Source organism: Suncus etruscus, chromosome 19 (genome assembly GCF_024139225.1).
Source record: "Suncus etruscus isolate mSunEtr1 chromosome 19, mSunEtr1.pri.cur, whole genome shotgun sequence".
In the NCBI taxonomy this organism is placed as follows: Eukaryota; Metazoa; Chordata; class Mammalia; order Eulipotyphla; family Soricidae; genus Suncus; species Suncus etruscus.
In genome coordinates this window covers 31179098-31197692 of record NC_064866.1, presented here as the reverse complement: position 1 = coordinate 31197692, position 18595 = coordinate 31179098, and the positions used below count along the sequence as shown (strand labels likewise).

Sequence of the window (18595 nt, the reverse complement as noted above, 5' to 3'; positions counted from 1 at the left end):
AGCAATTCAGTTTCTGGATTTAAGCAAAAGAAAATGTGACTGCTGCTAAGACAATAATGAGGCAACAGGATTTTTCTTTTAACAAAGCTTTCATGAATAGTTTTTCACTTGGTTGTTTTTTTCTTTTCTTTTTTCTTACTCCAAATACGATTTAGGGATAGGAGACAAATTTTATTTAAAGTAAAATGTACTATTTTGGGTCCTGTGATATGGAAATGATAGTATTTCATACATCAGTGAATTTCTTTTTTGGTAGAACAAACTCTTTTATAATGATTGAGATCAAAATGAGAAACAACAACAACAACAACAACAAAAAAATAAAGCGAGACTTGGGCAACTAATGACAACCGTGATTCAGAAAGCTTTCTTCATACTTGTATTTTTGAAAGGACCGGAACATCTTCAGGGGAAATGTTTTTTAAAAAAGTCATTTTAAGTATCAACTAATTTGGAGCTTCACATTTGGAACATTTGTTTCCATGTGTGCTGTTCTTTGCTTTCCCCCAAAGTGCTTCGTGTAGCTCTAGTTTCATATTCAATGCTGAACAGATTAGGCTGGGCAAACCAGAGTGGCACCGGTGCCAGATGGTTTGAAAATATGCTAAGGCTGAAAACATAAATGTGCCGAGCTGATGAGTGCTCATTAGCTGGTGTCTTTTTCTTATAGCCGAGCTTATTATTTCACTGCATTTGGAGGCCACCTCATGAATGATGTAGCAGATATTTCACTGAAATGGTGCTTGCCTTTTAAATAGCCTCCCCCCCCTCCAAATGTGAATAAAGTGCTTCTTGCCATTATCTTATCAATGAAGCTAACAGCAGCATAGGGGAAGTGGTTCATTTTGGAGTATTTATTTCTTTTGTAGTATATATATGACATTAAGATTTCATTAAGTGGGCTCAGGGAAGGGCTGGAGTGATAGATAGCACAGAGGTAGGATGGTTGCTTTGCACATGGTTGACCCAGTATGGACTCGGGTTTGATTCCTAGCATCCCCTATGGGCCTCTGAACCTGCCAGGAGCGATTTCTGACCACAGAGCCAGGAGTACCCCTTGAGCACTGCCAGGTGTGGCCCAAAAAACAACAAAACAGAAGGACCAGGGAGATGGTACAGTGGGTAGGGTATTTGCCTTGCATGCTGCTGACTGGCGTTGGATTTCCAGCATCCCATATGGTCCCCAGAGCACCACCAGGAGTGAAGAATTCTGAGTGCAGAGCCAGAAGTAACCCCTGAGCACTGCCAGGTGTGGCCCTCAAACAAAACAAAAGATTGTATTAATGCATTACAAACTTGTGTTATGATGTATTATGTTCTATATTTTCTTGTAATGTTAATTGACATGAACATATGATATCTGGGACTTCTCTTGTCATAAGTTTTATTTTATTTTTGATTTTTGGGAAGTGCTCAGGGATTACTCCTAGCTTTGCTCTCGGGAATGCACCTGGTGGTGCATAGGACCATATGGGCTGTTGGGTTTTGAGCCCTGGTTTGTGGCATGAAAGGCAAACGTCCTGTCCCGTCTAGCCCCAGCTCACCATAAATTTTGACCTTCTACTTAATGGAAGTACTCTTAAGTGACTGACATGATGATAACTGTAGCTAAGTAGGGAATAACCTCCTAGTTACGTTGTCCACATTATGGACTTATACTCAAAACTATTTGAATAATAATGTTGAAAGTTCAGTGCCACCTCAAGTGTGTGATCCAGAGCATATTTAGGAAATTCAGTGAGGTGTTTGGAATTTTCTGTTGCATTCTTTATGGTAATAGCCAGTGAGCACACTGACTTTTACATATTCATTTTTTTTTTGTTTTTTTTTTTTTGTTTTTGGGCCACACCCGGTGACGCTCAGGGGTTACTCCTGGCTATGCGCTCAGAAGTTGCTCCTGGCTTGGGGGACCATATGGGATGCCGGGGGATTGAACCGCGGTCCATCCAAGGCTAGCACAGGCAAGGCAGGCACCTTACCTCTAGCGCCACCGCCCGGCCCCATATTCATTTTCTTGAACTTAAAATCCTATTAAGTAATTCTGTGTAACTTCAAAATATAAGTTACTTTCCTATGGAATTGAAAAACTGATACTAGCCTTTGAATATTCTGCAGTGTTTCCACAATACTACATCCACATTTTTCTGATATATTTGTAGACATGGATTAAGCCAAATCTACATGAGTAATTTGGATTATAGACAGGATATACTTTTGAATTTAAATTTTTGAAGATCTGTATTTTATATTATTAATTTTGGCAGGCCGGACTACACCCAGTGGTACTCAAGGGTTACTCCTGACTCTGTACTCAGGAATTACACCTGACAGGCTCAGAAGACTACAAGTGGGCCAGAGCAATAGCACAGTGTTAGGGCATTTGCTTTGCACGCGGCTGACCCAGGAGGGACCTCAGTTTGATCCCTAGCATCCTAAATGGTCCCCCAAGTCAGGAGTGATTTCTGAGCATATAACCAGGAGTAACCCCTGAGGGTCATTGGGTGTGGGCCACCCCAAAGAAGAAGACCATATAGGATGCTAGGGATCAAACCCAGGTCAGCCTTGTGCAAGGCAAATGTCCTACCCACTGTACAGTTAATTTGAGGTGAGGAGGCAATGCTGGACCCAGGGGTAAGGAGAGCAGCTTTGGGTCACATCCAACAGTGCTGGAGATTGAACCTGGTTAGGTTTCAAGGCAAATGCCTATTCTCTCTCTGAGATAGTTTTTTTTTTTTTTTTTTTGGTTTTTGGGCCATACCCGGCAGTGCCCGGGGGTTACTCCTGGCTGTCTGCTCAGAAATAGCTCCTGGCAGGCACGGGGGACCATATGGGACACCGGGATTCGAACCAACCGCCTTTGGTCCTGGATCGGCTGCTTGCAAGGCAAACGCCGCTGTGCTATCTCTCCGGGCCCCGAGATAGTTAATATTTTTAAGTAAATATGTAAACTTTTGTGTGATTGCCAGGTTTTGATCTTAAAGGGTATGTAATCTTAAGTTACCATATTTTTTGTACCATAAGATGTACTTTTTCTCCCCCAAAGATGGGGGAAAATGCCTGTGAGTTTTATGGAGTGATTGCCACCTGGGGCTGAAGCCCGAGTATTTAAAACAGTGGGTTTTTTTTGTTGTTTGTTTGTTTTTTTTTTGGTTTTTGGGCTACACCCGGCGGTGCTCAGGGGTTACTCCTGGCTGTCTGCTCAGAAATAGCTCCTGGCAGGCACGGGGGACCATATGGGACACCGGGATTCGAACCAACCACCTTAGGTCCTGCGTCAGCTGCTTGCAAGGCAAACGCCGCTGTGCTATCTCTCTGGTCCCTAAAAAAGTGGGTTTTTGTTTGTTTGTTTTTGTTTCTTGGTCACACCCAGTGCTACTCAGGGTTTATTCCTGGCTTTTCGCTCAGAAATTGCTCCTGGGTTAGGGGACCATATGGGATTCCAGGAATCGAACTACCATCTGTCCTGGGTTGGTTGCGTGCAAGGCAAAGGCTGTTCTATTGCTCTGGCCCCGTTATTTTTTTTTTTTTGATGTAAAAAAAATATCAGGTAACTATGTTTAGCCAGCTGTGGACTGGCATATTGGCAGTCTGGTTGTTCCTAGCCACTATCTCTTGAGGGCATCCAGCATTGTACCATTTACTTTAGAATATTTTGGGGCCGGAGAGATAGCACAGCGTCGTTTGCCTTGCAAGCAGCCGACCCAGGACCTAAGGTGGTTGGTTTGAATCCCGGCATCCCATATGGTCCCCCATGCCTGCCAGGGACTATTTCTGAGCAGATAGCCAGGAGTAACCCCTGAGCACCTCCGGGTGTGGCCCAAGAACCAAAAAAAAAAAAAAAAAAAAAAAGAATATTTTTTTTTCTGGGGGCCAGAGAGATAGCATAGAGGTAAGGCATTTGCTTTGCATATGGCTGACTTGGGACGGACCAGGTTTAATTCCCGGCACCCCAAATGGTCCCCCGAGCCTGCCAGGAGTGATTTCTGAGTGAGAGCTAGGAGTAACCCCTGAGTGCTGCTGGGTGTGACCCTCTCCCCGCAAAGAAAGATAATTTTTTTTTCTTGTTTTCCTTGTCTAAAAACTATGTGCCTCTTATGGTCAGGTGCATCTTATAGAGTGAAAAATACGGTATGTAGTCAGTATTCCATAATGTCCATTTTTATTCTTTTTTGGTTTTGGACCACACCCTGCTGTGTCCAGTGATTACTCCTGGCTCTGTACTCAGAAACCACTCCTGATGGGCTCAGGGGACCATATGAAAATGCCAGAGATTGACCCAGGTCAGCTGCATGCAAGGCAAACACCGTACCCATGTGCTATTCCCTCAAGCCCTTCCATAATGTCTAGAAGAGGTGTAAGGATAGTTTTAGACATACCTTAGACAAGTATGACAATGTACTATCTTTCCAGCATCCCTCATCCTTCGATGTACTTTGAAACTTTGTCTGAAGAAGCTATGAGAACAAGAATAGCACATTCAAGCACAAGCTCTTGAGATGCTTTACTAATAGTTTTCATCTACTTGGCTGTCCAGATAATGTTAAGACCATGTTACCGATTGTAACACATGTCCTCAAGGATGTATCCTTGGATCATCTTCTGGAATTTGGGAAGACATCCCAAGGGGATGTGTTTGTCTTCAAGGGCCTTCTGCCTAAGTTATCTCTTCTCTGTCTACAGGTAGTCTTAACGTTGACATCTTCATCAGTTAAGTAAAATCTTGGATATAGGCTCATTTGTAACTCGGTGTCAAAATCATACCCTTTTGAAAGACTCTCCTGTAGCAGGACAAAACATATGCCATTTCATTCATAGGCATAGCTTATAAATGAGGATGATTGCACTGTACCTGCCATGCTGGTCCTAGTCATTTTTGCCATTTTGAGATCTGCCCTCACTTGTTGGTATTGGGGGTAAAGCTCTGTTATGTTTGTTTGTTTGTTTTGGCCACACCCAGCAGTGCTCAGGGTTCATTACTGGCTCTGCACTCAGGGATCACTCCTGAACAGAACTCAGGACCTGATCTAAGGGATCTAACCTCGTTCCACCACATGCAGGACAAATACCTATCCACTGTACTAGCACTGTGGCCTAGAATCTCTGTGTTTTCTGACAAGTTGAGGGACAACTTCCTTAGAACTTCCTTGCATGAGAGAGAAAAATTAAAGTAGTCCCAAGATTAAGAACTGACATAATAACAGGCAAGTATTCATTTCATCCCCAGGCATGAAAGAACTGGCATTTTGGCTCTTTGCTTTCTTTACTGACCTTGGCAGCTCTTAAGAGACCAACCCCCTTTTCAGTAAAACCATTTGACAATCACTGTGTGATTTAAGAATGGATTCAAATAGATTACTAATTTCCTAGAATATCAATAATTCATTTCAGAAGAGCTTCCCCTCTTTGGCAGCTGTTTCTCATCTTCTTTAGATGGATGGCTGAGGGAATGAAAGCCGCAAACCTAGGGCTGAGTTGGGAACTGTGTGCTCCCTTGGGCTTCCCAGGAAAATGCGCTTTTTGCTTTTCATAAAATTAGTTTAATATTCAGCCCAAGATTATTATTTTTTTGTTGTTGTTGTTGTTTGGTTTAGTTTGGGAGAGGTTCAAGTTTTAACTAAATCTTGAAATATTTTATTAGATGAGTGGTGTCATTTGTTTCTTGACTTTATAGATTTGTACTTAATTATAGCAGGAACCAAGGGTTAAGATGTTTGGGGAAGGGGCCGGGCGGTGGCGCTGGAGGTAAGGTGCCTGCCTTGCCTGCGCTAGCCTAGGATGGACCGCGGTTCGATCCCCCGGTGTCCCATATGGTCCCCCAAGCCAGGAGCGACTTCTGAGCGCATAGCCAGGAGTAACCTCTGAGCGTCAAATGGGTGTGGCCCAAAAACCAAAAAAAAAAAAAAAAAAAAAGATGTTTGGGGAAGATCATCTTCCTTATGAGTCATTTGCTCTAGGTTACAGAGTTTCAGTATTTGGCATTAAAGAATCACAAAAAAAGTCTCAACCTTTTAAAAGCATTATTTACTATTATTTAGTAAGAAAAAATACTATATATATATTTTTTTTGTTTTTGTTTTTATTTTTGGGCCACACCCAGTGACTCTCAGGGGTTACTCCTGGCTATGCACTCAGAAATTGCTCCTGGCTTGGGGGACCATATGGGACACCCGGGATTGAACCATGGTCCATCCTGGGTCAGCCACGTGCAAGGAAAACGCCCTACCACTCTGGTATCACTTCGGCCCCAAGAAAAACTTCTTTTTTTTGGGATTTTGGGTCACACCTGGCAGGACTCAGTGGTTACTCCTGGCTCTACGCTCAGAAATCACCCTGGCAGGCTCAGGGAACCATATGCAATGCCAGGATTCGAACCACCATCCTTCTGCATCCAAGGCAAACACCCTACCTCCGTGCTATCTCTTGGCCCCCAAAACTATTATACTTTTAATGAACATTTTCTGGTTAGTTTTAAAGCTGTATGAAATAGTCATATTTTTGACACAAATCTGGCTTTTCTGACTAACTTTACGTTTGCTCTAGCAGTTGAATGCTTCACAATGCACAGATAATGAAAAGTCATTTGCTAGTAGCTTTCTAACCAAAACAAAATAGCTAAACACCAGTCATTGTATTAGAGACTACAGGTTTGGGAGTAGAGTCCCACTGCCTTATTTCAGCTGTAAGTCATATTGGCCAACATTTGCAACTCAATCTATTTCGGTTCATAAATAGAAAATTAAAGGGCTGGAGAGATAGCACAGCGGCAGGGCGGTTGCCTTGCATGTGGCCGACCCAGTCAGTATGGACCTAGGTTCGATTCCCAGCATTGCATACGGTTCCCTGAACCTGCCAGGAGTGACTTCTGAGCGAAGAGCCAGGAGTAATCAATCCCTGAGCACCACCAGGCGTGCCCCCAAAAAACACAAAAGAAAATTAGGGTATATTATATCAGTAGGTAGGCTTATAATTACTTCTTCATTTTTTTTTTTATAATCATTTACTTCTATTCAACTCTTAGATTAACTGAATTGCCTTTCATAATGTCCTTTTTTTTTTTTTCTGGTTTTGGGTCACACCTGGCAGCGCTCAGGGGTTTCTCCTGGCTCTACGCTCAGAAATCGCTCCTGGCAGGCTCGGGGACCATATGGGATGCTGGGATTCAAACCACCATCCTTCTGCATGCAAGGCAAACTGCCTTCATGCTATCTCTCTGACCCCCTTTCATAACTTTCAAACAATTTTTCATTTCATTTTCTATATTACATCTAGTTTGAAACTAATTTAATTATTGGTTGTTTTGTATAATAATAGAATTAAAAATTATATTGATTTTTTTTGCATGTTCTATTACTGGGTTTGGCATTGAGAAGATTTTAAAAATTTTCTGTGAGGTAAGTAACTTTGCAAAGTGACTTTTTAAGAAACAACAGCATAAATTTTACAGTTTTCTAAAACTCAATCATATCTAGAATAATAAAGTGATCCTACTTTTTTTTTTTGTAGGAGATGGCAGATAGATACGTCAAACCTTTTGGTAATGATGCCCTGAGCTAAAAACTTCCTAATTGAAGGGCTACCCTTCTCTGCCAACGACCAGAATGCTGAGGAAGTTGTGGCAAGTATGTGCTTTGTAATTTTAGTCTGATAAGACTCAAATATGGACCGAAAACAGTGCATGCTTCTATAAGTGAAATCCTGAAGTGTGTTTTTGGCAACCCTCCCCAACAACTCCAATACTAAATATATTCACTTTAGTCTCATAACACTCTGCTTAAGTTTTTTTTAAGTGATATTACTTGTTAAATGGGGGTATGGTGTGATGCCAGGGTCAACTACATGCAGATGGATGCCTCCTGTACTATCTTCTCAGCCCAACTTTGCTTACATTTTAAAGGTTTATTTTAAAAATTAGCAGTTTGGAGCTTGAGAATTAGTCCTGGGTTAATGTATTTGCATTATATGTGGCTGATCTAGGTTCAATTCCTGTCGCCACATAGGGTCCTCAGTCACTTCCAGGAGTGATCCCTGAGCATAGAGCACAGCCAGATGTGGCTCCAAAACAGAAGCAAAAAAGGCAGAAGATAGGTGTTTAACATAATTAAAAAATTATAATTTAAGCCTTCAAAATATGTCCTGCTGGGACTAGAAAGAAATGTCAATGGACTGAGCACATGCTTTGGCATGGAGGATGCTTGGGTCCAATTCCCAGTCTTGCATGGTTCCTGGAGCATGATCCAGGCAGGAGCTCTGAGCCATCTTGGAAGTAGCCCCTGAATATCCCTGGATATAGCCCAGAGAAGATAAAGAAATAAAATTAATTCTGGACTACTTCAGGGCCAGAGAGATGATAGAGAAGTTAAGGCATTTTGCTTTGTATGCAACCTACTCTGATTTTACTCCCGGTACTGTAAATGGTGTTCTGTGCATCACCAGGAAGGATTCCTGAGCACGGAGCCAGGAATAAACACTGCTGGTGAGACCCTAAAATGAAACAAAAATAATACATACTGATTTAGTTTAAGAGAAAACAGCAGCATGCTTCATAATAATCTTTCTCCTCCTTTTATAGTTGATTCTTCAATAATTTGCTGAGATGTGCTGTGATGGGCAATACACCAGGAACAGTATAGCAGTGGCAAAACTGAAGGTCATGAGGGCAGCAGCCTTCACTGAGGGGAAATTGATCTGGAAATTTTACTATTATTTTGTCTGTATCCAGGACAATATTTCTTTTTTTTGTTTGTTTTTTTTTTTTTTGTTTTTTTTGGGCCATACCTGGCGGTGCTCAGGGGTTACTCCTGGCTGTCTACTCAGAAATAGCTCCTGGCAGGCACTGGGGACCATATGGGACACCGGGATTCGAACCAACCACCTTTGGTCCTGGATCGGCTGCTTGCAAGGCAAACACTGCTGTGCTATCTCCCCGGGCCCCAGAACAATATTTCAAGGCATGCAAGAGCAGTTCTGGAACTATATTTTGCTAATAAAATATAATATAATAGTACATTATAATATTACAAATATTATAATAGTAAATTATAATTATAAAAATAAGATACCAGCCAGGAGATAATATATAGAATAAGGTGCTTTCCTTGCATATGGCCAACTTCACTCATCTCCGGCACCACATATTGTCCCCCCCAGACCAACAGAAGTGAAAGACTGACCCCTGAGTAGAGAGCCGAGAATAAGCCCTGAGCACAGCTGGGCATGAACCATACAAAAATTATTAATAGGAGTCAGAGCAATAGCACATGGGTAGAGTGCTTGCCTTGTATGCAGCTGACCTAGGTTCAATTCTGGGCATCCATGTTTCCCTAAACACCACCAGGAATGACCCCTAAGCATAGAGCCAGGAGTTAACACTGAGCACTGCCCCCAAATTAATTAAATTAATTAATTTGTTAATTAATTAAAATTAATTAAAATGTTGATTTAGGTTATCCATACACTATAAGTTAAAACATGTCCATAGTTACTTTTATGTTTTATTTACCTAATGTAAATTGACTTTTATAAGAAGCAGTAAGTATGGGCCCGGAGAGATAGCACAGCGGTGTTTGCCTTGCAAGCAGCTGATCCAGGACCAAAGGTGGTTGGTTCGAATCCCGGTGTCCCATATGGTCCCCCGTGCCTGCCAGGAGCTATTTCTGAGCAGACAGCCAGGAGGAACCCCTGAGCATAGCTGGGTGTGGCCCAAAAACCAAAAAAAAAAAAAAAAAAAAGAAGCAGTAAGTATATATACAATAGATGATCCCCAACACGGGATAGAATTTCTAAACCTTTAAGTTTAAGACCTAATTAGCATTCGTAAAAAAGGATTTTCTGAAGTTAGATTATCTTTGGCCACAGTTTTTCAGATGCTTTCACTTTTATCTTTTTTATTTTTAGCTTAGTACTTGGAATTTTTATTATTTTGAGAACATTATGGGTTGCTTTTTTCCCTTTAATTTTCTCAAGATTGGACTTCTAAATTACAATAACTTATGACATTCTGTTATGGGTAAAGATTTCAGTTATTATTAAAAAAAAGATTTGCGTTATTAAATTCCTTGTTTAATTTATTTCCCTCCCAAGCTTTTATCAGGAGTGGCTCAGGCCGAGGTAATCACCCCGAGGTAATCACTGGTCTTCAAGGGCACACCTGGTGATGCTCAGAGAACCATGTGGTACTGTGGGACCCAAACTTGGATTGTCCATGTTTAATATGTGTATCTTAACCCCTGTAACGTTATAATTTTTTTTTTTTTTTGGTTTTTGGTTTTTGGTTTTTGGGTCTTACCCGGCAGCCCTCAGGGGTTCCTCCTGGCTCTCCGCTCAGAAATCCCTCCTGGCAGGCTCGGGACCTTATGGGACACCAGGATTCAAACCACCGTCCTTCTGCATGAAAGGCAAACGCTCTACACCCATGCTGTCTCTCCCCTGGTTCTAGTTTTTTTTTTTAAGAACTTGACCACTGAAATATTTCAACATTTTAGCCTTGAAAACTGCCTCAAGGGGTCAGAGCCATAGGTCAAGGGTAGTGTGGTTGCCTTGCACACAGCCAATCCAGGGTCAATCTCAGGCACCCATATGGTCTCCTGAGCACCACCAGGAGTGGTTCATGAGCACAGAGACAGGAGTAATCCCTGAGTACTGCTTAGTATGCACCCTCCCCCAAAAAAGAAAAATGCCTCAAGTGGATAAAGACTGTAAAATTGTTTTTTTTTTTTTTTTTTTAGTTTTTGGGTCACACCCGGCAGTGCTCAGGGGTTCCTCCTGGCTGTCTGCTCAGAAATAGCTCCTGGCAGGCACGGGGGACCATATGGGACACCGGGATTCGAACCAACCACCTTTGGTCCTGTATCGGCTGCTTGCAAGGCAAACATCCCTGTGCTATCTCTCCGGGCCCTGTAAAATTGTTTTGTTTTTTTTTTTTTTTTTTTTTGGTTTTTGGGCCACACCCGTTTGATGCTCAGGGGTTACTCCTGGCTATGTGCTCAGAAATCGCCCCTGGCTTGGGGGGACCATATGGGACGCCGGGGGATCGAACCGTGGTCCTTCCTTGGCTAGCGCTTGCAAGGCAGACACCTTACCTCCAGCGCCACCTACCCGGCCCCGTAAAATTGTTTTAATTAAAAAAATATCCTATTGGAAATACTTTGTTGGACAGTGTTGTTTTTTTTTTGTTTTTTTTGTTTTTTTTTGGTCACATCTGGCAGTGCTCAGAGATTACTCCTGGTAGGCTCCGAGGACCATATGGGTTGCTGGGATTGGAACCACCGACCTTCTGCATGCAAGGCAAATGCCCTACACCCATCTATCTCTTCGGCCCCTGAACAGCTTTTTTTTTTTTTTTGGCCACACCCGGCGGTGCTCAGGGGTTACTCCTGCTGTCTGCTCAGAAATAGCTCCTGGCAGGCATGGGGGACCATATGGGACACCAGGATTCGAACCAACCACCTTTGGTCCTGGATCGGCTGCTTACAAGGCAAACGCCGCTGTGCTATCTCTCTGGGCCCCAGCTTTTGTTTTAATTTTCTTTGTTCCTACTCTTATTTCATGCATTCTCTGACTTTGGTGGGTTTATAGCTTTTAGTTTGCATACTAACATGTAGTAAGTATTTTCAGCTGGCCAAACACAACTCTTGACTCAGGGAAAGGGAAGTGAAACTAAATGGAATACAGAGTCCTTTGAATTCTAAGTATGAGTATGAACACACAGTTCAAGCAATTCTTAATTTGTACATTTTCATCTAATCTATGGAAAATTTTATGTAGTTAATACCATTTTGAAACCAATACGGCTGGCCCTTAAAAATCCTGCTATGTTCTAAAAGAATTTATGCTTTTTTTTCAAAATGCTCTTGCCTTGGGGTTGGTATAAAAAAGTTTGTTTTTATGCACTTGAAGCCTTACCAAAATAGCATGCTTTTATGGCTAACTAGGCCAGTATACTTATCTGTTAATCATTTAATTTGAAGACAAGGAAGCCAAATATTAGAGCTTTGAAATTCGATGATTCTACTTAAAAATAAAAAATTAAGACTTTCCTTAACACTAAGCATAGATTATGAAACATTCCACATTTCACAATGTCTTACATTAAAAACTAATTTTTTAATCTCTCATTTTTTTTGTTTGGATTTTGGGCCACACCCATTGAAGCTCAGGGGTTACTCCTGGCTCTCTGCTCAGAAATCGCGCCTGGCTCGGGACAATATGGGACACCAGAGATTGAACCAAGGTCCGTCCTAGGTCACTGCATCTAAGGCAAAGGCCCTATCGCTCTGGCCCCTAATATTTTAATCTCTTAATGTGTAGTATAATCCTTTTTAAAATCCAGTTTTTGGGGGGCCGGAGTGATAGCACAGTAGTAGGACCTTTGCCTTGCAAGCAGCAGGCCCAGGACCAATGGTGGTTCAAATCCCGTCATCCCATATGGTCCCCCAAGTCTGCCAGGAGCGATTTCTGAGCATAGAGCCAGGAGTAACCCCTGAGCACTGCCGGGTGTGGCCCAAAAACCAAAAAAAAAAAAACAAAACAAAAAACAAACACATTTTTTTCTTTTGGAACAGAGAAGTAGTGATTCAAAGCCACATTTGCATTTGATGTTTTTTCTTTTCTCCTGAATTTCACTGTAGGAATAATTTGTTGCATTTTTTTCATGTTTTTATCTCCTTTCTTTTAGTCCTATTGTAGTCCCCAAATTTAGATATTTTCTCTAAACCTGAAGCTAATTCGTTAAAAAAAAGGTTTTAATTTATTGCAGTGTTGTAATGTTTCTCTTGAGACTGCTTTAATAGTATTATTTGTGTGTGTGTGTCAGGTTGGAAGGGCATACCTGTCAGTGCTCATACTTCTGGCTCTGGTTCCTGGCTTTGCACTCAGGAATCACTCCTGGTGGGCTTAGGGTCTACATGGGATGCTGGGGATTGAACTCAGGTCAGCCTCATGCAAGGCAAACACCCTATCAACTTACTATTGCTCCAGCCTCTCTTTGATTACTTTTTTCTGTTTTTCCTTTTTTCTTTTTTTTGGTCTTTGGGCCACACCTGGTGACACTTAGGGGTTACTCCTGGCTATGAGATCAGAAATTGCTCTTGGCCTGGGGGACCATATGGGATGCCAGGGATTGAACCGAGGTCCATCCTGGATCAGCTGCAAGGCAAACGCCCTATTGCTGCGCTATTGCTCTGGTACCTTTTTCATAATCTATTTTTGGGGCGATTAAGGAAATGCCTATACCCTGGTAGGAAAGTGCAGATACAGTCCTGCTTCTAACCTCTAAGGATTGTTTCTTTTTATTTTCCTGTGATGAAATAAGTTTGGCTTTCACTGAAAATTTTCTCTAGAGGAGCTTTGTTATAGTTTTGCTGAGAAGCATGAAAGGATTAAGGCACACCCTACAGTCTTAGGAGAGCCAGGAGAATAGATGCAGAGTAATGAGCTTGTCCTGTCTTATTCATTGTTATTATAGAGGTGCAGGGGGACCATCACAGGTTGGGGACAAGTTTCAGAAAGCTTGCACTGCATCTCATTGCTTTACATGGCAAAGATTACTGAGATCCCGAGAAAACCTCTGGATAGCACATGTTTTTCCCTTAAAAGTAGAAAATAAATCCTGTTTTGGCTGGAGAAAATGACCATGGAAAAACTAACCTATAATTTTATGGCCTTCAAATCATTCTTTGTTGTTTGTTATAATAAAGTAGTTTTGTAATAATATGAAAGAACACTTGCAACTGTTACATAAAAATTTCATCTATAATCTCATGAAAATCTGTTTTTTTTTTTTTATTTTCTTATTTTATTTTTTATAGTTTTTGGTTTTTGGGTCACACCCGGCAGCGCTCATGGGTTACCCCTGGCTCTCTACTCAGAAATCTATCCTGGCAAGCTCGGGGGACCATATGGGATGCCGGGATTCGAATCACCATAGGTCCTCCTGGGTTGACCGCTTGCAAGGCAAATGCCCTACCGCTATACTGTCTTTTCCGGCCCTAAAAAAGCATGATCTTGAGAGACATAGTTACAAAGTTGAGTTTCACTCATACAGTGTTTCAACATCCATCCTAAGCACTTATTTAAATGTAATGATATGGCCAGGACCAGTGCTTTTGAAGGAAAAACGTATGCTTTTTTGCATATATATCACCAAATGGCTGTTTAAATGACAAATAACTTGTTACTTTCATGACTTAAACTCCCAACTTTCAGCTTTTAAATTTTGTTTAAGGGGCCATAGAGATAGTACTGCAGGCAGTGTGCTTGTTTTCCAACATCAAATGTGGGGCCCTGAGCTCCACCTGTGCACTGAGCTAGGAATTAGAGGAGCTATGACACCAAAAAAAAATTATTTTTTTGTTTTTGAGTCACACCCGGCATCGCTCAGGGGTTACTCCTGGCTCTACGCTCAGAAATCGCTCCTGGCAGGCTCAAGGGACCATATGGGATGCTGGGATTCGAACCACCGTCCTTCTGCATGAAAGGCCTTACCTCCATGCTATCTCTCCGGCCCCCCCCCCCAATTTTTTTTTATTTAAAAAGTAAACTAAAATAATTTGTTTTGTCTACTTAACTTCTCATAAACTCACCATTCTGAATCAATGAGCTAAAAGGAAGATAGCTTATAAATAAATAAAAATACTACTTTGGTTGCATATTCTATTTTTATACTAGGTATAATTTAAACTATAAGAACTTTAACCCAAGAACTAAAGAGCCAAACAATAAGGAGATGGTAATTCAGATTTCTCTTCTGCTTTATTAGCACCAGTTACCCTGTTTTACCCCTTGTACATGAGACCTCCCTTTGCCAGTAAAAAAGTATGCACTAAATTTTCTCAATATTAGTTTTCCAAATTTCATGGCTTAGCAGAGGTAACCTGAGTTTTTGATGAAATAGATAAATTGGCTTGAAAGTGTTTTAATTGTTCTTTGAGTGGGTGGCCTTTGGTCATGCTCAGGGCTATTCCTGCCTCTGTGCCCAGGAGCGAACCCCAGTTGGCTCAGGGCCATGATGTGGTGCCAGAGATTCAAACTGTATAGTTATGGGGCTGGAGAGATAGCACAGTGGTAGGGAATTTGCACTGCATGCAGCTGACCAGAGACGGACCTGGTTTGATTCCTGGCATATCATATGGTCCCCCCGCCTGCCAGGGGTGATTTCTGAGTGCAGAACCAGGAGTAACCCCTGAGCAACGATGAGAGTGGTGCAGAAACTAATCAATCAATCAAGTTCAAGTGCTTTTAAAAAAATTCTGTGTAGGTCACATGCAAGGCAAGTGATTTTAACCCCTGTATATCTAAAGTGTTTAAATTATTAAGACAAAGACTTTTTTTTTTTTTACAATTTTTTAAATTGAGTTGCCATGAGAGACACAGAAAGTTGTTCATGATTGAGTCTCAGTCATACATTGTCCAACACCTATCTCTTCACCAGTGTACATTTCCCTCACCAATGTCTTAGTTTCTTTCCCTCCCCATCCTGCCTGCCTCACGGCACATATTTTTCTTCTCTCTTTCTTTCCTCTATCTCTCTCTGTCTCTTCCTGCCCTGTCCTCCCTACCTCCCCCCTTTCTCTCTCTCTCCATCCCCCCCTTTTTTTTTTGGTTTTTGGTTTTTGGGTCACACCCAGCAACACTCAGGGGTTACTTACTCTTGGCTATGCGCTCAGAAATTACTCCTGGCTTGGGGGACCTAATGGGATGCTGGGGGATCGAACCACAGTTTGTCCTGGGTCAGCCATGTGCAAGGCAAACGCCCCACTACTGCACCATCGCTCTAGCCCCCTCCTTAATTTTAATATCATAAATTTATATCTGCTAGTTTTCAGCTTCTGAATAAGTTTGGCTTTCCAAACTCAACTTAGACCTTTTTTGTGCCTGTGTTGACTAGCCAATCTTATTATTATTATTATTATTATTATTATTATTATTATTATTATTTGGTTTTTGGGTCACACCCGGCCTCTCTCAGGGGTCACTCCTGGCTCTATGCTCAGGGGACCATATGGGATGCTGCGATTCGAACCACCGTCCTTCTGCATGCAAGGCAAACTCCATACCTCCATGCTCTCTTTCTGCCCCCCCCCCTTTCTTTTAAGCACTGTGGTTTGCAGTACTGTTACTGAAGCGGTATCCCTTTACCTCCTTTCATTTCCAGTGATCATTTTCAACTATTGCTGTCATAGTGGCCCCTTCTTTCCCCGAACTGCACTCCCCCGCTCTTTATTGCAAGCTTCCTACCATGGACTGGTCCTCCTGGCCCTTGTCTCTATAACTGACTTTTTTTTTTTTGGGGGGGGGTGGGTTTGAGGTCACACCTGGCAGCGCTCAGGGGTTACTCCTAGCACTACACTCAGAAATCTCTCCTGGCAGGCTCGGGAGACCATATGGGATGCCGGGATTTGAACCACCATCTTTCTGCATGCAAGGCAAACACTCTACCTCCATGCTATCTCTCCGACCCCTGACTTTTTGTTTTTGCTGTTGTTGGGCCACACCCAGTGTTGTTCAGTGTTTCTCCTGACTGTGGTCAGAAGTTACGCCTGGCATGCTCATGGGGACCATATGGGACGCCGGCATTGGGTTGGCTGTGTGCAAGGCAAATGCCCTACCTGCTGTGCTATTGCTCCAGTCCCAAGAGCATGCGGCTATTAAACACGATGACCCTTGTGCCAAATGCCTGGCTAATACAGTTTGCCAAGTTCATACCTCCGGAGTACTGTGGACTGAATGCATCACGCAGCTCAGCCTCGAGCTTCTCAATTCGGCCTGAAGGGCCTTGAATCAAACAAGCAACTGCTGGCCCATGTGGCTGCTGCTGCCCAGCCAACTCCAAATAAACGTTTACCCTTAAAAATAAAAAAAGACTTTTTAAACAGGTCTGTGAACCCAGCACATCTGGCAGTAAGCCTGAGGGCTCTGGGGTTTGGGGTCTGGAAGTAGCAAGTTTCTTTGCTTCCCAGCCATATATACACAAACTTTTTTCAGCCTCTATTTTACTCTAGATCATGTCATAGAACTTTTATTTATTTATTTATTTAATTTTATTACCTTGCATTCAGCCAATCAGGTTTGATCCCTGGATCCCCATATGGTTCTCTGTGCACTGCCAGGAGTCACCCCTGAGCAATGCGGGGTGTGGCCCTTGCATGCAGCCCACACAAGTTCAATCCCAGCATCCAGATGGCCCACCAACACTGCCAGGAATGTCCCTTGCACGCAGCCGATTCCAGAAGACCTGGGTTTGATTCCCGGCAACCCATATGGTCCCCGGAGCATGCCAGAAGCAACTCTGAGCACAGAGTTAGGAGTAAGCCCTGAGCACAGTCCTGTGTGGCCCAAGAACTTAAAAAAAAAGAGAGAGAGAGGAGAGAAAGAGAAAACAGAAAAAGTGGGGGGAGATTGAGGGAGAGGAAGGGAAGGAGAGAGAGAGGGAAAGAGAGGGAGGAAGTTAGAGAGAAACAGGGAGAGGGAATGAAGGGAGAGAGATGTTTTTGTCGCTTTTTTTTTTTTTCTTTGTTTTTGGACTACACCCAACTCATGGCTTATTCCTGACCCTTCACTTTGGGATCATTCCTGGTGGGGCCTGGAAGACCATATATGATGTCAGGGATTGAACCAAGTGCCCTCTGTTGTGTATATAAACATTTCCATGGGATTATTATGTTACTGATCCTACCCTGATCGGTGATTGTGCCCTACCGTAGGGTGTGACCTGGCATTCTGCTCCCACCATAGGGTGGTACGTGATTATGATGTATAAAAGCAAGGATCGTGAAAGGCTGGGGCTTTTTTCCAGGGGCTGATTCTGAGGCTTTTGGCTTCAGCCTTCTGCATGGAATAAAGCTGTTACCTCCAGAAGCCTGACTGCCTGTTAGCTTTATACCTGCCGCATTCACCTCAGAACTGCCGACTGAACAGGGTAGCAGAAGCATGGTCCGAGTTGGAGGAGAAAGACCTCATCCTCCACCCCTCCATCAGTCAACCCCATCAAAGCTTGTTCTACAACACCCTCCATGCTGTACTATTATTACTTCAACTTCCTCACAGAATTTTTTTCTTTTTTTTGGGGGGGTGGGGTCACGCAGCGCTCAAGGATTACTCCTGGCTCTATGCTCAGAAATCGCCCCTGGCAGGCAAAGGGGACCCTATGGGATGCCGGGATTTGAACCATCGACTTTCTGCAGGAAAGGCAAACGCCTTACCTCCATGCTATCTCTCCGGTCCCCAGAAAGTTTTTCAAATCAGAGGCTGTTTACAATGGAACATTTGAAAGCTGCCACTTTAAGCAAAGGTAGTTTCATTTAAAAAAAAAAATGCGGGGCCAGAGCGATAGCACACGGTAGGGTGTTAGCCTTGCATACTGCCGACTGGGGACATATCTAGGTCCGATTCCCAGCATCCCACATGGTCCCTTACTACGGGATCTGTGCATGGGGTCACTCTGTTGGGGCACAGGGGATCCTATGGGGTACTGAAGATCAAACCCAGGTCAGCAAGGCAAGTACTCTACCTGCTGTACTATTTCTCTGGCCCCCTTTTATTCATTCTTATTTCATTTAATAGGAGCAAACCAATAAATTAAAACACAAATTTTAAAATA

General features: G+C 42.7%; 1 protein-coding gene across 3 annotated transcripts in view; it reads left to right on the top strand.

The window, feature by feature from the left end:
- Positions 1–18595, top strand: part of ZHX1 (zinc fingers and homeoboxes 1) — a 32628-nt gene that overhangs the window by 3303 nt on the left and 10730 nt on the right. For 2 of the 3 annotated variants that reach the window (XM_049765673.1, XM_049765675.1), the window contains exon 2: positions 7504–7619. The gene's annotated coding sequence lies outside the window, so the exon portion shown is untranslated. The remainder of the gene's footprint in view (positions 1–7503; positions 7620–18595) is intronic. The other variant, XM_049765674.1, reaches the window with a different exon arrangement.